The sequence below is a fragment of the Patagioenas fasciata genome, chromosome 2, assembly GCF_037038585.1.
Source record: "Patagioenas fasciata isolate bPatFas1 chromosome 2, bPatFas1.hap1, whole genome shotgun sequence".
NCBI classification, from domain to species: Eukaryota; Metazoa; Chordata; class Aves; order Columbiformes; family Columbidae; genus Patagioenas; species Patagioenas fasciata.
The window spans coordinates 62647388-62670895 of NC_092521.1; the positions used below are offsets into that span (position 1 = coordinate 62647388).

General features: G+C 43.4%; 1 long non-coding RNA gene across 1 annotated transcript; it reads right to left on the minus strand.

The window, feature by feature from the left end:
- Positions 1 to 1742: 1742 nt before the first annotated feature.
- Positions 1743 to 6088, minus strand: LOC139827379 (uncharacterized). The gene is made up of 3 exons (XR_011737907.1): positions 5924 to 6088; positions 3917 to 4109; positions 1743 to 3683 (listed from the first exon to the last, which is right to left on the minus strand). It is a non-coding gene; the product is annotated as an uncharacterized lncRNA (long non-coding RNA).
- Between the last annotated feature and the right edge of the window lie 17420 nt (positions 6089 to 23508).

Below are 23508 nucleotides of genomic sequence, written 5' to 3' on the forward strand. Positions count from 1 at the left end.
TGAGTTGGGGTCTCGCCACTGCCGTGAGGCAGAGAGCAGCAAAGGGGAGAGATGGAGGGGAAGAGCCTCTGCCTGAGACCAGAGGTGAATTTTCCCCAATGGAAAAAAAGCATTGAACATAATAGAGGTGAAGCCAGCAGGATTTTATAGAGATTTCTCTAAAAAGGCCACAGCCTTTTAATGGAGGACAGGACTGCTGTTAAAACCACTGGATGAAATCATGTGGGGATGGCCAAAAGGTTATCTCCATCCCTGGCCAGGGCCCAACAGGGGTGACCAAGGGCTGCTGGAGGCTGAGCACTGCACAGGAGAGGTTCTTGTGTAATGCAAGGAAATGAGGTGTGGGAAGGACTGGGCACAGCTCTCCCTGCAGCCACCTGCACTAAAGGGAATGCCCCAGCTCTGAGGAACAGTTTGGGTTTTACACCTTGCTGAATCAGGCCTTGCCACCGCAGGGCTGGGATGTGCACCCATGTGCTAGTGTGCACGTGAGTGTTTATGAACTAACTGGAGGGCTACTCAGGAATAAAACCAGAGTTAATGTCAACAAAAGGGTTTTTAAATCCCCATAATACAGTGATGATGGACTCTTCAATCCTATAGCACCTCTTCTATCCCTGGAGGAAGTAGATGTATGAGCTGGGAAGCACACTGCTCCCTCAGCACTGTAGAGAGGTCAGTATTTCCTTGGTGTTCAGTCCAGAGAAAGACATGGAGATGAGAGGAGATTTATATCATTGCTGGAAGATCGTCAATTGGTCAATCAAGTGAACAAGTCAAGACCTCATATTTCCCCAGGATGAGGCAGACCTCCATACTCACCACAGTGATGCTCACGCTGCCCTGGCAAGAGAGGGTCTCTCCAAGCATCCCCACAGGAGGCCAGCTTCACGCTTGGGAAAGGGCGGTGCAGACAAGCAGGTCGCTGTGGAAGGTGGAGTGATTGCCCCAGGGGTGCAGAGCTGTTTCCAACCAGCCCAGCTTCAACCAGCACCAGCTCACCTGTGCAGCACCGTGGGCACAGCCCACACCAATCCTCCTCCTCCTCCTTCCACTGGTGGTGGAGCAGAGCACATAGTGCAATAGGTACATCTCTGCAGAGGTGTTTTCTTCAAAGCAGGCAAATTGGCAGGTTTCCCTCAAAAAACAGTAATGCGGCTTATACATGAAAAAAAAAAATCATCAAAAATCAGTTTTCTCCCAAGTAAGATAATTCTGATGTTACTTAAAATACTTCAGACTTGTCAGTAAAATCTCAATGTCATTAAAATTAACTGGCATATTTAAAGATTGACTTGCTTGCTCGCTTTCAACTCCCAGTCAGCCTGACATGGGGAGGGCACTTGCTATTCTTATCTTTTACACACTTGTATTTCTTGGCCTTTAACAGCTTCTTCTGCAGCTCACACTGCTCTGTCTTCCAGGGATAACGGGTGTCACTGGTTGCTGCTAATCCATTATGGCAAGCTGTCTAATTACGAGTGGTGTAGCAGTAAATAAAATGCGGGTTCACTTGCTGGCCTGCTCCTTAGCCCTCATCTGAGAAGTGGGCAAATGTTGTATCACCCCAATTATTGCTCCATTTACCTGCATGTTCCCTTGACTATGGCACTGCTAATTATTCACTTTGTTAGGCAGAAGAAATATTAGGTATTTATTTCATTTGCTGTGATGATAAGAAATACAACTCCTATTATTTGTCCCTTGGATTAGAAAATTCCCTTTGCAGCAATCCTTCAAGATTGTGTGCATAAATAAAACCTCATTTTACTCTAACACAGCTTTGGTACCTGAAAAGAGATCACATTTTGTTCAGGAAAATGTTCTCGTCTGTTTTTTCTAGTGTGGGAAATGCAAGTTAGAGAGGTTTGTAGAGTGAGACTGAATTCTGTACCAAAAGGTTCATTATTCAAACAGCATACTGCAAGATACTCGCACGAAATTGCTGCTCTTTACCAAAAACAGTCCTTCTGGAGAAACAGTCCTTCTGGAGGTGCTTGGCTTTTGGTGAGGAATTGGAAATTGGGAGCAATCTGAGCCGTGTCTGAATGGGACTAGACGTGATTTTGATCTTAGACATTTTCAATTGTTGATCCCAGTCCCCTTGGCTGCAGCCACCTCTTCACTTAGACTCCAGCATCATGAGATCATCCTCAGTGAAAATGCTGGTTAGTAGCTGGCAAGAGAGCGTGAATTAGCACTACATTGAATGGCAAAGCAACAGAGAGAAAAAGCAAATGCAGGCCCTGAAGAAAGTGGACTGTTCCAGGTAAGACAGCAGGAGGGGCGGTGGGTCAGGCACAGCAACAGCATCTCTGTCCCTGTGAGTGCTTCCCCAAGAGCAACATACAGATGGGGAGGGGGTGACATGGTGTCTAACGAAAGCAAATCTAGAAAGGGGCCAAAGCCTCCCAAGACCCGAACTGGTACTCTGGTAAGCTATTGACCATTTTATCACCTTAACCAACTGCCAACAAACTCAGTTCATTAACCAAAGCACTTATATTTCACCAGAAACTCCCATTTTAGCAATGCAGCCTTAAATAAATCTTTTGAAACAGTGTTCTGCAATGAGTGTCTGAGATGAACCCCACAGTGTGTGTGCGTAGGGGAACTTCGTATGATGCACTTGGTGTGATGACTCTTGGTCTTTTTCGTTTTTGTGGTGCTCTAGAAATTGCATAGTGATGATGCAGACCCCTTTAGAGATTTTGTATGTCTAGGTGACCAAAGAGCATGTAAGGATTCCTTTTTGTTGATCACCTTCTTTGTTTTTTCGGTAGATATCCATTTCTCCTGCTTTGAAACCTGGTGAATCTTGCATGCTAAAATGTCCACAGTTAATGGGCAATGGCTAAAAAATTGGTAAAATGGATGGAGAAGAATGTGCAGATTATTTTAAAATATTTGTATATTTATACATATACTATAAGGTATGGTTTTCATCTGAACATCTTTCAGCTTTGTTACTTGTGTCATTCAGTGCATCTTTGTGCCATAAGCCTTGATTTCACCAACTTTGCAGCTTCCCTTTGGATTTCAAGGTGCCAACATGTGACACAGAAATTTGTCTCAGCAACTTTGTTGGGATTTCACTTCTGACAATACAAGAAATAAATGGCTACATCTGTCTGAAATGAATGTCATATACAGTCTCTCTTCTTAAAATATTAAAAATGCTTATACCTCAAGGATTTAACTTAAATGTTCATTTCAGTCTTCTGCATCACCTTTAAACATGGCACTGGCATAACACTGCCGCCTCATTTAGACTAGAAAATAGTCAAAAATCTCTCGTGTTTCCTGGCACTGGCAAGAAGGGTCTTTGGACGTCTAGATTTTGATGGCTGGAAGAGTCTCTCCTTGGGACCATTCGTTTCCAAGTGAAAGAAACATCCTTTAAATACTGCTACCAAAGAAAACCCAGTTAATTTGAATGTATTTGAGAGAAGAACAAAACTTCAGTTTCTTCTCAAAGCAATTTGGGAGAGGGAGATTTGCAGCTTGAGTGTTGGCTGGTTGAATTTCCTTCAAGGTCTTGCACCTTTTTGGTCTCCAGCGGGAAGGAGGAGGTGAAGCAGCTCCCCAGTGGAGTGTCCTGCTGCAGCGGAGGGGGCCAAGGCACAGAGAGCCCAGAGAGCAGTCCCGGGTCCAGGAAAGCAGCCAGGACACTTCAGAGCTATCTGGAGAAAGACAAAGAAAACAGCAACAGGAAATGAGAGATGCTAAAAACATCTCCTCCAAAGCTACACCCCCCAGCCCCACCCCCCCAAAAAAAAAGAAGAAAAGAGAAGGAAAATCAGAAGCTCCTTCCTTCGCCGCTGTGTCCTGTGCCACATGCCGAAAAGCCCTGTGTGCAAACATGACTGACATCACTGGAGAAGAATGTAAACTTTGATTTAAAAAAAAAATATACCGCTTGCCACTGCTCCTCTTTGGCAGCAGATCTCATCTCTTTGGAATATTTTTATCTGATTACGTATGTATATGCACATATATAAATATTTTGTTAAAAGCAGAAGGATGCTTCTCTCTTTCTTCCCTGCGCTTGCAACAGAGGCTGTGTGCCGTTCAAAGTGGGTTCCTCCTGAGAGCTTCCACACGCGCTGCTAGAGGAAGAGCAGAGCAAAATGAAAATTATAAAATAGTAATAATAACAATAAAAATAACAAATAAGCCGAGTAAGAAATGGAGGACTAATTCAAACTGTGTCCTTTATACCCATAATAAATGACCCAGCACTGGGGAAAGTGGGTTGCTAAATTAAAACTAATGTGGGAGGTGTGTGTCCCCCCGTCCTCCCCCTCTGTTACTCCACCCCACACACAAGTATCTATGCTGGGGGCTTAGGTGTCTTCCCTCCCTCCTTTCAATCTACCTAGCCAGAGCCCTCTCCCTGCTTGACAGCTACCGCAAGCCCAAACTGACAGCTCTTCAAAATCCGCTGAAGAAACCCAGCATTAATTAAGTCATTGCTGGACTGTAATTTCCTTGAGAAGTAAAAAATTCTCACACAAGAAAAGGTTACAGAGACCTTTTCTGTGTCAAAATTACCATGCTGCATGAATATTAATGCTCTTAATGAAGACAACCTTTGCTTCATCAGGAAGGTTCTGGAGCAGGTGCCAAGCCTGAAGTCTCACTCTGTGGATTTTCTACTCTATGAAAGTCGGCACAATGCAATTTTTCCATTAAAATCAACATTTCCCACATGATCGCGTTTTTTTTTTTTCTTCTTTACAGATAGGCGGAAAGAGGGGGGAAAAAAATCCCTCTGCTTTGAAATCAAACATTTAAAGGTTTCATTCAACACATTAATCAGCACTGAGAGAGAGGAGAGGAGGAGAAGGAGGAGGAGGAGAAGAGGAGGAGGAGGGGGTGGAAGGGGGGTATCTGCCTTATTTATAGAGATCTTGCACGCGCTTCCATAGATCACAGCCGCATTCATGTCTCGCACTGCCCCGGGGTGCCACTGGGCACATCCACCCCCCGACAGGCCGAGTGGGCTGGCCGGGGGACACCAGGATGGGGCATTGGGAAGGGGATAGGGTGGCGATGCCATCACCTCTGCCCTGCTTGGGACATTAGCCCCGGCCTTAAGCCTTCAGAGACTGAGTGCTGTGAGGCTTATCCATCTGGGGGGCACAGCCAAAGGGGGTATTAACAAAAAATGGGGAAATGGGGAAATGGGGAAAGGGGCCTCCCCCATGGCGGGCAGGGGAGGGAGTGGAGATGCTCGGCCATGAGGGCAGCAAGGAAGTGCGTAAGCACAAAATGATGGAGGAAAACACTGAATTTTTTGGCTCTTTCTTGGGAAGGAGAAGGTTTGTGGTGTGAAAATGAGCTGGAGAATTTCACTGCCTTTGTGATGAGCCATTTCACCAGCATTTAGCCTCAAATGAGGAAAGGGAAAGAAATTATAAGGAAAAGTGTGGAGAAACACTGAGGACAGAGTAGAAGCTGCAGCTTTGGAGGAGAAAGAAAAGCAGGTAAAATCCACCTCTTTCTCCCCCTTCAAAAGGAGAAAGTGATATGAAAACTGCCCATTAATTATATCTTCTACTTATTAGGCATTCATGATCTAATAATGGCTGTGGCTAACTTATAAAAAAAATCTGATTATTTTCTGTTGGGGCATGCAATGCCCTATATATATTAAAAAGGTAAGCAATGATATATATTTATGGGTACTGATGTAATAGCTATTAGATTTATAATGCAGAGAAGAAACATAATTTTATTAGAAAGAGCAATAGTTCACAATCCTATTATTGTTTATTGCTGACGTCAGTGCTGAACTATAATAAGAATCATGTAACAATTGGAAATAATAATAAAAATGCTGTTTAGATTTGCAAGAAAGTGGATTCTCTAAAACAAAAATAGGGATTGTAAACCCCAGCCCTTAGATGGCTGGGGGTACCTGGCAGCGGCTTGGAATGCAGATCAAAGATTTTGCACCGCCTGAACCAAAGGCGAACTTCTTTCTGACTCCAAATCTGCCATCAGCCTTGCTGTAGACACCTGGGAAGGCCAGGGCATTCCTGTGGTCACCCTCACAGAGCGTGAGGCAACTGTGTCCTCCCTGGGGACAGAGGGACGTCTGGGACAGCAGCATGCCCAGACCTGCCTCCCACTGTGAGTGACACGCAGGCACCAAACTGTCCTTTGAACTCCTCGACAGCAACCCCGATAATTTGAGTTTACGGAACCTCGCATCCCAGGTCCTACTAAAGTATTCAAACTACTACTATGCACTTTTTATGCCTAGCCTTTGTTTTATATGAATATATACATATATACATAGACTCTAAATCTTCTGTTATAGTTGCCCTAAAAACCTATTTCCAAGCTGTATCTGGAACTGTCAGCCTTGCTGGTCTCTACTTTTTTTTTTTTTTTTTTTTTTTCCTTTCTAAAAGGTTTTTTTTTCCCTTTAGTGCAGTGTTTGCTGACCTTCAGACTCAAGAGTTAACTCATTCTTCTGACATCTGTGAATTATTAATGAGGGTATATCAGAAAGTTCCTTAGCTACTTCCTTTAAAACTCCCGGGTGCAAATTAACAGAGCTGGTTTTGGGAAAGCTTAATTTTAGCAGGTGCTGCCTCAGATCTTCCTTTGTTGCAGAGATAAACGTGTTGCTCCTGCAGAAATATCAGACGGGATAGATACACCCTCCAGCTTCATTGCAAACACAGAACAAAAGTGTCTAGTCAACACTTCTGATCTTTCTTTGTTAATGCTTGCAATGCTGTGAGCTGTCTCTAGCAAAGGACCCACAACTGTTCAGGGTTTTTCTTGCTCCTGTCAGAGTGTTCTGGATCTTCTATTATCTATCATTCTGTTGGTCACTGATTCTGCACTGATTTCTTTTAGCTTTGCGTGTGTGTGTGTGTGTGTGTGTGTGTGTGTGTGTGCGGAGGGGGAAAGAGGGAAGGAGGGTACAACAGTATAATTTTTTCATGTCTCTGAATATTTCCCAGTTCTTATTAAATTTCTTATGGTCAGTCAACAGTCTCACTCACTCATTGCAAGGACTGCATTAAGCTTTACGTAGCTGACCCTTTCCTTTTTGAACAAGTAATAGTCTAAGAATACAAACTAGGGGGAAGTACTGTGTTTTAAGGGGGTAAAGGTAGGGCTCCCACACTTTTCAATGGCAAAGAGAAAGGCTGCAGTGCTGTGTGGCTGGGGTGGCATCAGTCCCTGCTGAGAAGGAGGTGGAGTGGGTGCCAGGCATACATAGTGAGGGAGGACGAAGCTTCTGAGCACGCGCTCCCGCTCCCAGGGTCTCAGTCCAACAGTACATCTCACTGTTGAGATGCCCCTGTGGCCATACCCTGGATGGATAACTGGTTCTCCATCAGCCCTTGCCTCCTCCACAGGTCCTCCCTGGGTTTCTCTATCCTGATGCTCACTTGCCTTCCTCCAGCCAAACCCTTTCCCCCTTCACTGTCCTAACTGGTACCTGCTGCTTCCCACGCCATGACAAACCCCATTCCCAAAATCCCAAATCCTTTACCATCCACCTACCATCAGCCACTATTGGCCCTGTTCTTTCCCTTAAAAACCTAGTCTGGCCACATGTCTTCAGAAAGAGATGACCACCAGGTTCACTTCAAAGTATTGGTGGGCCCATAGGTAAGATAAGGTGAAAGCAGGACACGCAGACAGCGAGTGCTGCAAACTTAGAAATCTTAATCCAGGGCCAGAAACCTGCACTAAAAGCGTGAGCTGAGGTACCTCAGCATGAAGGTATTAGAAAGGAAGAAAGATTTGCAAATGTTGGTATAACCAAAATCACAAACTGGACCAGAGCAGGAACGGAATGTTTAGTTCGTTGATTCCAAGAAATTTTCTGTATTAAAATAACACAGACAGCTGAGATAAATATTCTTATAAATTAGTGGAATTTCAGATTTCCACAGAACAAGGTGATATTGTGTCCTGTAATGATACCAATATTCTTATGGGACATGATATCACACTTAAAACTCTAAATTTTTAAAGGTGTTTCAGTTACTTTATATCAGCAGAGTGTCTTTGGAATGAACTAGATTTGCTATTCCGTCTGAAGAACAAAGAGAAAAATTTATAGAAGATCAAACAAATAAAAATACATTGAGAAAGACAGTAAGTGATGTCAACGCACTAAGAAATTAAAAACTTTGCATTAGTGCCTGAGCTTTTTTGTTGGTACCCAGGTATTATAAATAATAAACTAAACCGAAATTGTACATATTATAAAGCTGCGTTTTTCTGTAGGGGTGCTGGTGACATGTACAAACCATGCAAGCTTTACTCCCATGGCTTATCCATGTCACTAATCCCCCTCTATAAAACGAGGGAAGTGAGGCGCAGCAGGGAGGGGCATAACTTGCACAGAGCTGATTCCATCTTCTCCCTGCATTTGTTTCCAAATTACTTGACAAGTCTTGCCCACGGCTTTCCAGGAGTCTGCCTTGGGATGAATGAACTTCTGCAGCAGTGAAATTCATCTTATGAAAAATGCTTGGTTTGGGTCATTGGAACTATTTGGGAAATAGTTGGCTGAAAAATAGAGGGGAAAGTCAACTGAAGTGGAAAATGTGAGGTGAAGTTTATTTGTGACTGATGAAGAATGATAATCTATATTTTGTCTGTGACAATTTTTTTTCTTAAGACTATTTTTAATCAGCTCAGTTCAGTCTCAAATCATGCTTGCTTTCTCTTTCCAAATGAGTCCATCAGGCAGAAAAAAAGAGGAGTTAATCAGGAAGATCTAATTGTGATAAAACCCATATACTTTTAAATATAACTTTCAAATTAGCCTCTGACTGCACTAAAATAGAAATGACAGTAAAATGATTTCTGTCAGGTTTATTTGAAATAGCTCTGGACACAAATGGGTCTCAGCTTCCCCAGGTTATCATGGGGAAGGCTGGGGTCTGCACCAGTTGCCGTCACTCCGTCACCTGGCCCAAGCACTCGCTGGCTTTGGGATGCTCCAATGCTGCCTCTGAAATACATCCCCCAGACCCATGCATTGTGTGTTCAGGGCATCTCCTGAGGCTTTGATCTGGGGAAATGGAAGGTGAGGAGACTTACCACCTCACGGGACAGCATCTCAACTTTTCCACGAACACAGGTGGGAGTTTTGCTCACAGGGAATCTTTTGGGATGCTGAACCCAGTGGCTCTGCCACTCAAATGACAACGTTCCTGCCAGGATCACTGCAGGAGTCCCATCCTTCTCCCCCACCACTCCTGATACCTTCATCCCAGAGAGATGAAGCAGAAGATCTCGCTCCCAGCTCCTGCTGGCCTCAGAAAATCCCGAGCTTAATCAGGAGGCTTGTTTATGGTACAGCTCCTTGTCTCGCAAATACTACAGATGCCACTTTGTTGCACCTAAACTGCTTACGAGACAGCACTCTTACCTAATAAGACATAGCACAGCCATACATATTTATTTATATTTGAACTCTTGCCCTCTGTACTATACTGCAGGTCATGCATCTGCTCCAACACCACTTCATTAATTTTCTACTACTCTTCTCCATGGTGGTAACAGTATTTTGAAGCCTGAAAAGAATATTTTCCTTTTTTTTTTTTTTGCTTTGATCTATCTCTTTAACTCTTTAGCTGCTGAAAGGAGGGGAGTCCACGCTTCTCGAGCACGGTATCGCAGCACTCCTTGTTGGGAATCGGGACATGGCAAGGATATCCAGACAATGTCAGTTCTTTGCCTGTGTAATACATTACTGTTCTGTTTTGTACCTTGCTAATTAGAAAGCAGGAAAGAAAAAATATATTTATATATAAAAGAGCTCCCATCTGACAGACTCAAATTACAAAAGTATTCTGATATAAATTATTTAATCAGTGGGGGGAAAAAAGAAAGTCACAGTACTAACTATCATTTCTAGACATAGTATTAACAACCATTTCTTTCATTGGCTTCTGGTGTCTTATTTTACTCACTCATCACCAATAAGAAGCTATTGTATGATGCTTACCATAAAATATGACTTTCATCTCTTTGTCTTTGCATTCACTTGCTTCATTTACCTTCCTAATGTATAAAAAGTTTTTAATTTGCCTCCCTCCCTTCCTCTTCTGTCACTAGCACTCTTGAAAACTTCTGGAAGAAGAAGAAAGTAAAGACTTGAATTCATATATGGGACCCCATTCTGCCAGCCAGATCTGCCAGTCTTTGAAACACACTCCATGAACAAGGCATCGTTTGAAGGTGTGATCGCAGCTTTATGGCTAGGTTACAAGACGGTGATAGGAAACCATCTCGACAAATGTTCTGATCTCCAAATCTGTGCTTCCTTTGATGCCCTGCAGTGATGGATGGTCACTGGAAGGCTGAAGGATTGCTCAGGGCAGCCGTCCCAGCAGCAGAGGGAAGTGTGCTTGGGACCCATGCTTTGCCCAAGGGCAGAGGTCCCCACCTCTGCACAGAGAGCAGCTAGCCAGGATCAAACTTGGTGCTTCGAGGTTGTGTCTGCCCTCAGAGCAGATGTCCAGAGACCAGGCCCTATGTGTCTAGCCTGTTTCAGTGAGTGTTGGAGCCAGGCTCCCACCCCAGCGCTTTCCTTGAGATGAGCCCATGTTCCTGATGTGCAGACAGCATTTCTCCCACCCCCCCTCTGAAAGTCAAGCCCAGAAGTTCAACAAGCCCCGTCATAAAGAGGTTTTGCACAGCAGGGTTTTCATGAAACAACCAGAAATAACTTGGCATAGCCATGATGCTGAAGCTATCCAAAGGGTGGAAAGCACACCTTTAAATTATTAAAAGACGGAGCCTCTTTCCAAAAGGCAAGAGGTATCCAAGGACGTTGCACCAGAGCCCCCTTGTGCAAATGTGTTGCTGAGAGGCCAACAAAGCTGCACCAAAGCAAGGGCCAAACCCCCGTAACTACCCACGGGCCGGCAGCAGACCCCAGAGCAAAGTCTGTCATCTAAGAGCCTGAGAACATGAGCAAAACATTTTTTAAAATACCGGGAAGGGTAACATGTGCCAGAGCCCGGGTTTGTGCATGAACAATTTGTGTGAAATCTGGAGGCTACTCTGGGAGAGGTAACTCCAGGCTCCCCCTTGAATCAATGCCTGTGTCTGATAAGAGCACAAATATATTGTTTTCTGGTCCCTGTGGTGGGTGAATACCTTTTGATTGCCTGCTGAGATTGCATATAATAAAAAACAGAGAGAGTTAACTGCTTTTCCTTTCACAGTTATGTCACTACTATATATATGTATATACATATATTGCAGGTTTAAAATCCATATCCTGTTGTTGGATAAGCAGCTGGAGCTTTTGAGATTTTCATGGAAATCATCCACTTTTTTCCTGCGAGCTGCGAGCACAGGGTGGGCAGAGTGTTATCTGGGAAAAAAAAAAAAAAACAAACAAAACCAAACCAAAACAAAACAAAAAACATGGGGTAGTTGTGGCACGAAGCTCTCTGGACAGCCATCAGCACAGGTGTGTGAAGGCTGCAACATGGCGGAGCTGCTCCCTCCAAAGTTGGGGTGATGCCGGTGCCAACTGGACTGGGGGTTACAGCCCAAGCAAGACCACAAGTGCAGCCAGGAGAAAAGCCCTTGGATACTTCACACTGGCCAGACACTCCTGGGCTGTTTTTCGGCTCAGCTGTGCCCCCAGCAGAGCCCTGAGCCCTCCCTGCAGCCCTTGAGCCTTCCCTGCAACTTCTGCACCATCATTATCTTCATTAGGCTGGTCCATCAGGCCAGTCCCTGCAGTGTCACCAGGAAGGTGAGAGTCCCCAGTGAGTGACTAAGGATCTGTGCTCAGTTGTTCTTACAGGGAGGGTAAAAGACCCAGTTTTTAACCCCAGCAGAGCTGCCACTAATAGCAGCCTCCTCCTTTACTCTCCCTCCCTCCTCCTCTACTCTCCCTCCCTCCTCCTCACTACCACCAGACGCTGGAAGTATGAAATAAAGCTCATTTTTCTGACATAACACAGTAAGATCTTGAAAGTTTATGCCACTGCAGTGCAAAACGAATACCTCTTGGCACAACAGAGGCAAAGTGCTGCCTGTTTGTTAACAGGGAGGGAAGTTCCGGATCACGTTATCTATCACACTGTGCAATTGCAACTGCCAGCTGCCTGTGACCCAGCCCTCGCCCGCCCCGCTCCTCCTGCCAGCTCCCTTCTCTCACCTCGGTGAGATGAAAAGAGTGTGTTCAGAGGCAGATGAGGCTCCAGATTAAAGAGAGGATGGTTTTATGCCTTATGGTGCAGCTGCCTTACCCTCAACCAACATAAGGAGACTCTGTCCCAGCAGCACAACCACCCCAAGCCCCTTTGGGGTAAAAGACACTCTCCAGCCAAAAGTGGCCTTTGCACTCCTTCGGCAAGCATGAGGAAAAGAAAGGTGTGCCTCCTGCTTGCTGTGCAGTGACAGTATCAGAAGTGAAGAGCTACAAGCACTGGGTTACCCAGGGTGAGCTGGGAGAAGTCACCTTCTCCAATGGGAATTGCTACTTGCAGCAAAGGCAAAAATATTACTTCTGGCAATCAGAGGCAAACTAAAAAGAAACCCTAGAAAGGCATCAGACTGGTCACTGGAGGAATGCTAATCCCTCATCCACACAAAGTGGTGTAACTTTTCTTCATTTTTGCATATAAACACATGTGGTGCTGGCTTCCTGTTTTGGAGTGTTATTGTCTTGCTTGAAAAGTAAAAGTTGAGAAGTCAGGGCAATATTAAACAGCATTTATTAAACAAGGGGGGGTTTAATCTGCCCTATGGATATACAATATTTGATTTAACAGAAGCTTGAAGAAATGAAAAAAAAAAAAACAACACATATTGTTCTTTGAAGCACACATACTTTGAATTACATTTTCCCAAGGAGAAGGTGAGCCACCTAATGCTAACAGCTGCAAAGTGAAGATCTTCCCTCCCTTCAAAGCCAGCACAGTAGAGATGTGGGAGGAAAAGGGGTTGTTGTTGTCCAGAGAACTTTCAAATCACATAGTCTGGGGCAGGGTGAGCAATACCCCTTCACCAGATGCCAGATTGACAGGATGAACGTTCAGATGAATGGTCCCTCAAAAAAATCTGGGGAAACAAGTAAAATAGTCCTACAAAAAGAGTACTCATGAGCACAAGGAAAGGGAGCCTCTGGGTCATAAATACACAGGAAGGGTATGAAGTGTGCTTGTCTCCTCACCATGCCCATCCCAGGGCAGCCTCTTTGAATCACTTTGATCATCAGGCAGGGCAGAGGACTCAGTGGGTTTTGGTCTGGCCTACTCTGGCTGCTCCTGTGTTGCTTACAGATGAAATTGTACTTATTGAGTCAAACCAACAGACAGTTACTGAGGCTGAAGAATGATGTGCTTTGCTCCAGCCTGACACCAGTGCTAATTAATTTAAACAGAAATAAAAATGGTGCAAAGTGCAGTAAAAGTACCCAGCTTGCAGTGATTTAATGAAATCAGTTCACGCTCGGATAAAACCACTGCAACTCGGCACACGGATAAACACCGAGAGAAACTGATTAAATGTCCAAACAAAGGAATAGAAACTCGAAATCAGTTGGACAGTAAAGAGGGTCAATTGTAAAACAGATAATATTTTCCAAGCAGAATTGCTGGGTTTGTTTAGTATCTTTTTCCACTGCTTTTGTGTTGGTTTTGTTTGGTTTTGATGTGGTGCTGCTCAGTGTTCCCGCCTCAACCTCTTCACTCAACAGAAAAGTCTGGAGTATTTCCTTGTCCTTTTTTCCAGGCACCATCACTCCCTTCTCTGAATCAGCTGGTACCACCTGCTCAGAAGCAAGCAGATCTTAGAGGGAAGGCCAATATCCCATGGGCAAACTGGGTATATTTGTTTATAACACTCTGCCAAGCACATATTGAAAGGTAGGGGTTTTTTTTTGTTTTTTTAAATATGGCTTTAGAGACAAGCCTTCCAAGATTTCCACAGGGTTTAGTCAAACCACATCTGACTTCCATCCAGCTTTTGTGAATGCAGCTGCCTGCTCCGAAGATACATGGATTTAGCTGCTGTGCCATGCAGACAGATGCTAAACCACCAATGTTCGTAAACAGAAAATGTGGTTTAGGAGTTGGGAGCGAGAGTGACCAAGGACAGCTGGGAGGCTGAGGTTCCCAGATGAGCTGAGACATACTCTACAGCATTAACAGGATAAACACAAGCAAATGAACACAGGTCACTGCTGTACCTTTCACCAAACTGGAGATCATGGAATCACAAGATCATGGAATCACAGGATCACAGAACAGTTTGACCTTCAAAACTTGTCTAGTCCAACCCCCTCCAATGAACAGGGACATCTTCAACTAGATCAGGTTGCTCAGAGCCCCGTCCAGTCTGGGCATGAATGTCTCCAGGGGTGGGGCATCGACCACCTCTCTGGGCAACCTGGGTCAGCATTTCACCACCTTCGTTGTAAAAAATATCTTCTTCATGTCTAACTTGAATCTCCCCTCCTTTAGTTTTACCCCTTGTCCGATTGGAACAGGTCATGCTAAAAACTCTGCCCCCATCTTTCTTATAGTCTACTCTTAAGTACTGAAAGGCCATAATAAGGTCTCCTCAGTGTCTTCTCCAGGCTGAACAGCCCCAACTCTCAGCCTGTTTTCACAGGAGAGGTGTACCAGCCCTCTGATCATTTTTGTGGCCTCCTCTGGACCCTCTCCAACTGATCCATGTTTTCCCTGTACTGATGGTTCCAGACCTGGATGCAGAACTCCAGATGGTGTCTCACCAGAGCAGAGGGGCAGAATCACCTCCCTTGACCTGCTGGCCATGCTGCTTTTGATGCATACCAAGTTACGATTTGCTTTCTGGGCTGCAAGCACATGTTGCTGACTCATGTCCAGTCTTTCATTCACCAATACCCCCAAGTCCTGCTCTGCAGGGCTGCTCTCAATCCCTTCATCCCCCAGCCTGTATTGACAACAGTGGTTGCCCCATCCCAAGTGCAGGATCTTGCATTTGGCCTTGTTGAACCTCATGAGGTTTGCATGGGCCCGGATCTCCATGGGGAAAAAGAAGAGGTGCTTTCAGGTACAGGGAGGGAGATATGGTGGCACGCTGAGTGTTCATGGCACAGTCCTTGGGCTGCTGCCCCACCAGCCCACTCCTATGCGGTAGGTGGTGAACAGGGAGCCCCAGGGCAAGAGGGAGCCAGATGTTCCCCTGAGCCCTCACCACTCAGCTCAACAGCCTGTGCATGTGTGAGTGCAGGGGCACATGGTGGGGTTTGTGAGGGCAGGTCAGAGGTCTGCAGGGTGATGCAAGAGGGTGAAACAGTTCTTGTTCCTGTTTTCTGACACTGTCCCCATTGCAGGTGGAAAATGCACTTTGCATGAAGCAGCTTCAGCTACTGGATGATTTTACCTTTCAGTATCAAGCACAACATCTTTCACACATTTGCCCCTCTCTAGGCACCTTTTCAGTAACTGGCAAAGTGACTCCAAATGCTGGTTTTGAAGCACTTTGAGGAAAATAAAAACCCATATATATATTTCAGTATACGTATACCCAAATTACCTCTGAGAGAATTCAAATATATGTCATCTCTTAGACTCTAGTTTTGTAGCTAAGACATCAGACCCTCCTTTGACTATCAAGGTTCTCATCTTGCCCACCAGACCTGGCATGGCTTGGTATCTTCTGAAGCATTATGAGCCCTGCACAACTTATTTTGTTCATTAATCCATATTTCATGGGTTATGCTTATTATATGTGCCGCTCTTTGGTGATGACAGCAAGAGTTTTGTACACAGAGCATGGTATTCATTGGCAATCCACAGAAGCTTTTTTTATTTTAATGTGGTATGGAAAAAACTCTTCTTAGGAAAACAGATAATATCAGTGCCTGAGGCCTTTGCCCTAGGTGTCTCAAAGGGAAAGGCACTTAAAAAATGTGCAAAGCAGCAGCCCAAACCTCCCACAGTGCTGAAAAGAAGACTAAATATTCTTAAGGAAATGTTGGGTTTAGTCCATTTTCTCCAGAAACAGTCACCAAACCCACTTCCACATTTTCAGGCACTGGTTCTGGGAACTCAGCATTTAGGTACTTTGAATGAAAACCGCATGGTCAGTTGGACCACCTCATGTGAATATTAATTTTCATTCACTGGACCTGAATCTATTTTCCCTGTGAATATCCTGGAGCAGCTCCACAGGAGCCCTTTGGAGTCACATGGCTGTAAAGCCAGAGGAGACTCTAGCCTATAAGATGCACTTCATTTGCAAAGCATGTGCTATTAATTAACCATGAGAAACGGTTGCTCATTTACTTTTCAGCTACATGAAGACTGAATGTTTCCTAACTCAGCATCAGTCTCAGCTGTCCTTCAAATTTGCTCCACGAGGCTATCCACCAAGGTCAGGGGAAAGGGTGGGTGAGCATGGGCAACAGGAACGACTGAGCCGTTCTGAAGAGAAATTAGATTTTAGGAGAAACTAGCTTTATGTCAAAGGAAGAAAATCCATGTTCAATTCTGAGCAGGTCATCTTCAAAGAGAAGGATTCTTGAAAAGTAAAATGGATTATTATTTACATAATCAATCAGCACCACATCCATAGGTGGGGAGGATTTAGATACTTGCAGGATTCTGATTTCCTACCCTGCTGCTTGTCCACCCTTCAGGCCAATGACTTTCTGCCACATTTTTTTATCTCTAGTCTTTATATATATATGTGTATATATATATATATATATATATATATATATTTGGCCACAACAACCCCCTGCAGTGCTACAGGCTGGGCACAGAGTGGCTGGAGAGCAGCCAGGCAGAAAGGGACCTGGGGGTACTGATTGACAGGAAGCTCAACATGAGCCAACAGTGTGCCCAGGTGGCCAAGAAGGCCAATGGTATCCTGGCCTGTATAAAAAATAGAGTGATCAGCAGGACAAGGGAAGTGATCCTTCCCCTGTACTCTGCATTGGTGAGGCCACACCTGGAGTATTGTGTTCAGTTCTGGGCCCCTCAGTCCAGGAAAGATATTGAGGTGCTGGAGCGGGTCCAGAGAAGAGCAACAAGACTGGTGAAGGGACTTGAGCACAAGACCTATGGGGAGAGGCTGAGGAAGCTGGGGTTGTTTAGTCTGGAGAAGAGGAGGCTTAGAGGTGACTTCATTGCTCTCTATAACTACCTGAGGGGAAGTTATAGCCAGGTGGGGATTGGTCTCTTCTCCCAGGCAGTTAGCAATAGGACAAGGGGACATGGGCTTAAACTCTGCCAGGGGAAGTTTAGGCTGGATATTAGGAAGAAGTTCTTTACGGAGAGAGTGATCAGGCATTGGAATGGCCTGCCCAGGGAGGTGGTGGACTCACTGTCCCTGGAGGTTTTTAAACTGAGATTGGACATGGCTCTTAGTGCCATGATCCAGTAAATGGGCTGAAGTTGGACCAAGGGTTGGACTTGATGATCTCTGAGGTCTTTTCCAACCTGGCCAATTCTGTGATTCTGTGATTCTCTGAAATGCTGAGGATGATACTGGAACATCTTGGGAAATGCAAACAAATAAGAGATGTGACGCTCAGTAGTTCATAAAAGCTTCTTATCTTGAATATGCTACTTCTAAGAAAAAGCCAGATTTTTTTTCTTGGAAAAACCTTAAGTGAAAAATGGATGCAAACAACACAAGTGAGGCCTTGTGTGGCTTGGAAGTCATAAAGACTCTCAACCACCACATTGGCCCAATGCCTCCTGTTCTTTGCTTTTGGTCTAGTAAATTGAAAGGCCACCACAGATGTTAATACCACAAATATTCACGTTCTACCCAGAAGGGGAACCTTTTTTACTAGGTGATTTTTGCAAATGAGCATGGTTTTTCAAAAGGAAGAGAGGTACATCAAGCTTCTGGGAAAGGTTATCAGTTTTTCCAATTGGCCCCAGAGGAAAATTGCTGTTTTCCTATTAAAATAGCTCTTTTTTTTTATTTTTTATTTTTTTGGTTTTCAGATTTTACTAAACCTCTCTGTCAGGCTGGTATTCCTTCAGGTAAGCCTATTTCCTACTTTCTTGAATTATTCCTGCATGTTTACTTTTTCTATATTTTCTGTATTTTTCCAGTGTGTTACTAGGCCCATGTGGCTTGTATCAGAGCTAGTGGGAGTCACCCTCCAATTGTCTAACAGGTAATGTACCAAATCATCAGATGACCAAAGGCCACATTATCTCCTCAGATGTTCATGTGCAGGTCTTCTCTTCAGTTGCTGAACTCAACTGCCTGGGGGAGAATTTGGCTTTAAATGCAGAAGAGCAGAAAACACACAGCTATGGAGAAAAGGGGCCCATGGGGAACCAACACAGTATCTCTGAGGAGATTAAGGAATACAAAAAAAAAGAATAAAGAAATTATCTTGAATCTTAAGTAGAATAACTTCCAATACAAGTAGTGAGGTTTTTCTTATGTGGGCATGTTGTAAGTAACTTTGATCCTCCTGATTTTTTGAGTCTTCTTTGTTTCTGAGCTGCTTCTGCAAACTAAAGATTAACTTAAGCTTGTCTATATCATTCAGTGAGCAATGTGACTGTACGTTCTAGCAAGGACAGTAACCAGAGGTAGCAATGTCCACGAGCAGCACCTAGAACAGAAGTTCGGAGGCCCAGAAACCATTAGATGAGACCTTAAAGCATCCTGCTTTAACAGTGCTTCACCTGATACAGGAAAAGCTGTTAAATTTTATGTGTGCTTGCTGCATGTGATGAAGTGTTTATGCCCTTAATTCGCTTCTCAGCAAATAAACTGGGGTGCTCAAAATGTCCTGGAAGCATGCTAGCCACAACTAAATGGCAAAATCCTATTAAGTCCATACCTATGTGCTGGGATAAACCTCCACAGCCCTGCATGAAAATCCACTGTTGGTTTTAAGCACTGTTCCCAAAATTTGAGAATTTCCAGTTGCCACTGGCTTTGAGGGGAAACAAGGGTGTTCATTATCACCCAGCAGCAGGTTGGCTGAGAGCAAATGGCAGCTACTATGCAACTTGCAGTCTTTCTGTAGACAATCATCATGAACCAGTTATGTGGAAAGGAAGTTGTCCAATGCTGCAAATAGCTATAGCTCCTGCAAGAAGCACAGTAAGAGAGTTGCTCAAAGACTAAGATGATCTATTTATTCCAGTTCATCTTGTTTTGGGTGCTGCTTTTTGGTTTTGAATTTCTGAATGACTATGAAATCTCATCTCTGAAAAATGTCTTCCACAAAATGAACGAAACCCTCATAACAATTCTAATCCTTCTGTTTAATATGCGCACCAGAGGGTGCTGTGCTGTGGGTCTGAACAGGACTATTAGCCACTCCAAACTACATTTAGATTGCCAATAAAAAATAAAAGGCAAAATGCCTTAATGTAGATTCCTGCCTCCCTTTAAAAGGAAAAGCATCGTATTTCTAAACTGCAGCTGAGCAAAAGCGGGGAGGGGGGGGAAGAGAGAGGAAAAAAAAAGAAACTGTGAATTATGTGATGTGGTGTTTTTACCAACTGTCTAAATAAAGGTTTAGTGAGTCACTGTGGAAAACAGAAAATCTTTCCTTATTTTAAGAGCTCCAGTTTAAGAGTTTTGTATGAAAAAGCTTCCCTTAGGTTTGTAACTTAAACACTGTCCATCTGCTCTTTCCTCCCTCGTCTGTATTTACAGTAAATCTGAGATTTCCTTTTTCAAAAAATGCATTTAAAAAAATGTACAGATTTGGTCAACAGTGTCTGTAGAGATACAGAGAAGTCTGACTTAAGGTACCAGTATCTAAAATTATGTTTTCCCTTCATCGCACACTAGAGGCAGGAAATTATCTGCCCTGGTCTCAGTGTTGGCTTCGAGTTCCACACAGAAGTTTCTAGAAGAGGAGATGATGTGTGAGCTTGAACCCTAGTTAGGCAGGGTACCGGTTTTCCAGATTTTACAGAGAGAAAAGAAAGATGGGTCTCCCTGGGATCCGGACCAGGATCCACTGAAACCAGGGGGAAGATCCCTGATGCCTGTGAGCCAGCCATAGGATGGAGCAGCTGGACCCTCTGCTTCATGTCCTCCAAATAGCTCATCTTGAATCAGGTGTCTTCCTTGTGGTTACCACGGCTGAAAAGCAATGCCAATCCCTCAGCACACCTGGTGTGACACATAGCTCATTAGTTCATGAGTATACCAAGACTTTTTTTTTTTTAATATAGTCTCACTGTGTGAAAGAGGCTTCAGGTCATGGTTTTGAGTTCAATTCAGAGCAACTGCACTAAGGACAATTCATTTTTTTTCTGGTGGAAAGCCAGGAAGAAGTGATAATCAGGTCCTTCAGTTCTATCCCTGAGGGGAAGGGTGGCTTAGAAAACATCACCTCTGGGTGTATTGTTAGGGTCTGGCCACACCTGGTTTTCTGCATGGAGGCAAAAGTGGCTTTCACTTCCACGATAACCTGCAAGGAAGGGATGCAAAGGCAGAATACTTCACCAACTTCTACTTCTGTCTCTGAATCCCATTAATAATGAACTCACTCACTTTCATAAAAACAACTACACAAGTGCTTCTAACCATATCTATAAAACTGTTTAATGCTCTTTTCGAAACAAGGCATCTTACAGCCATAGTAATTGCAGTTTTACTAGACCTTTAAATGAGAAGCAGCTACTTATTAAGTTTTGATATGGTGAGCTGATTAGACAAGTTAAACATAAAGGCACAATTTATGCATACTGTATAACCACAAGTGCATGTACTGCAGTTCTTACACTGGTGTTTGGCACTCACTGCAGTAGGAAATCCTGCTAGGTACACAGCTTTATGCCACTTACAGGTTACAAGTAGTAAAGCGAAAAATGCTGGATTTTACAGGAAAATAATATTAATAAATCTCCAGCAGTGAATTACAGTATAACTCAGAGCTGTCTTTGTTTTGCTGCTGCTATGAATTCAATTCTGTTGCCAGTGCAGAAACAATAAACACAAAGACCGAAGTGGAAACCACTCCCCTCGCATTTGGCAAGTGCTTATATCCAATTTACAGCTGGACTCTGAAAACGGCTTCTGAAACAGTACTAATAACAAAGAAGTTCCCACAGATGCTCTTTTTTTTTTCTCCTAGCAAACTGAAGCACTCCACTGTATACAAGTTAAGGATGTCTTCTAATATCCTACCTGATTTTCTCAGTTCATCTCTCTCTGCTCTGTACCTCTCTCAATGTGAAACATATTTGTCTTTTGGCTTATTAGGCAACTTGCTCAGTGTGTTGTGTGTTGAAGAGCTCTCCCTTATACAGTTCTCACAAGGGAGACACTATGCTGCCTAAACAGTCCTCTGAACTTAATTTCTTCTGGTCTGGCATAACTGGGCATTCCTGTATTTTTGCATGTTGATTTGTTATCGTTATGTGCCAAATTCAGGATCAGTGCTCTGCTCTATCACTGTACAGTAATTTTGTTACTTTAAGTACGTAGGCTTTTACCAGCACTGACATCAGTTCAATGATCTCAGGGAACTCACATTGATTAATTTGTTGAGATGTGTCACCCACATGTTAAATGGCCAATACAACTTATGTTTTGTCAGATCGTTGTTCATCACATAATAAGACACATCAAGAACAAAATTAGCGTATTCTTTCATCATATCACATTTGTGTGGCACTTATCATATGGTGGCATCAACCTGCTGTATGGAGGGCTTCCGTTAACATCTTTATATCTGGATTTAAAAGCAGTTCAGGAATGGATTCAACGAAGATCTCACACATGCATAGCATTAGGAACTTGAGTAGCACCAGCGTGGACTGCTCATGTGCTTGAGTACCTTGGTGATTTAGGTCCACAATGCATGGAAGAGTCAGGAAATACATGAGGAAAAAAATATTTATCAAAGGTTATTCATATATTCTGCATCTGGCATAAGAAGATTACCACAGGAAACTGGAAGGAATTTGTCTCCCCCTGTGCAGCATTGCACGAACAGTGATTTTCTTCTAATGCAATGAACATTGGTTAGTGTTAGGCACCAGATACAGGATGTGGTGAACTAATTGTCTTATCTGGCATGACAAGCCTTACCTGTGATTGATGAGTATGGGAGTGATGGTATAACTAAACTGTTCTACCTCAGAGCTACACCACCAGCTGGCTTAAAGGGAGATATTTTTGACTTACATTGATATAAGCAAGAAAAGAGCGAGGCCTTAATTTTACTTAAATATGTGGGCTAATTGTGGTTTTAAAGCTCCTTCAAATTTTCCAGTAGAGGTTTGGGATCTCTATGGTGAATTTAAGTCTCCTGACAACTGGTTTGCTTTTCTCCCATACCTTTCAAAGACTCTTTGGAAATAGTTCACAAATCCCAGATGTCCATGGACTGAGGCTGGAAGATATTTTTCTTTTAAGGGATCAGTGAGTCTCTAGAAAGAGCAAGTGAGCTGTCAGAAGCTCATGTGAACAATAAAGACTTTGGTTATCCTGATTATAAATATTTTTAATAATATGCCAGCATAAGAAAACTCCTTTTGAACAGAAACCAGGAGCTACTATCTTGAAATAATAAAAGCTTTCAACAAACTGTAAAGTTCCAGTGTGCATGAGAGAAATCGTTGTGTTTTCTTTAAATATGATATGCTGGGTATTGTCTGGTATTTTGCTACTTACAGTCTTTCCCAGAACAACACAATGCAATAGCAAAGTGCACCAGACTGATATTTGGAAGGCAAGTATGTATTTCTTATTTCTTAGGTCTAACGTGGTCACAGTTTATAGTTTTCCAGTTATTAGTTTATATCTGAACTCAGAAATGTATATAAACTCCTAACACAATCAAGTGGAATATGAAAAAAGTAAACAAGATAACCTACTACGAATATGATAAATGCATCTCTTCGGATCCTATCATTTATTAATGATTTTTTCTAGTTAGCTCAATAAGCTCCTTAATTACTGTGAGCTGAAGCCCAGGTGAACCAGAGGGACTGATGGAAGATCTCTTTCCATCTGCATTCAGCTCTGTGCTATTCAGAATTGTATGGCATTACTGCTGAGAAGTGGTTCCACAAACGTCCTACAGAAATTAAAGATACTCATATAGGACTGGCCTGTTGGGAACTCCAAGACATTAACATTCTCATTCTCTTCTACTTGGCTTATCCAAGTGTGGTTAGATAGTATGCCAGTCCTAGGGGGATGGAGGCTGGAAATAATCCACCTAATGCTGCGGTGACCCATTCTGCCTGATCCTGCCCCTCAAGTCTACTTAGAAATTAGAAGTCCTATGGACTCAACTTCTGTCACACGCAGAACCTAAGATATTTGTCCTCCAAGGAACGCCTTGCTTTCTAATTAATTTTCAAGTTCATTTACTGTCATCAATACTGATCTGTGAACACCAGTATGATTTAGGGTTTATCTGCTTGTAATTCTTTTATTTTTCTCCATTTAGTTTTGATAGCAGAGATTGACAGACTTTCTTTTAAGACTATCTCTCTAAGAAAGCATTTTGGGCCTGGTTAAGCCAGTGTTTCTTATGTTTTTTTGGTT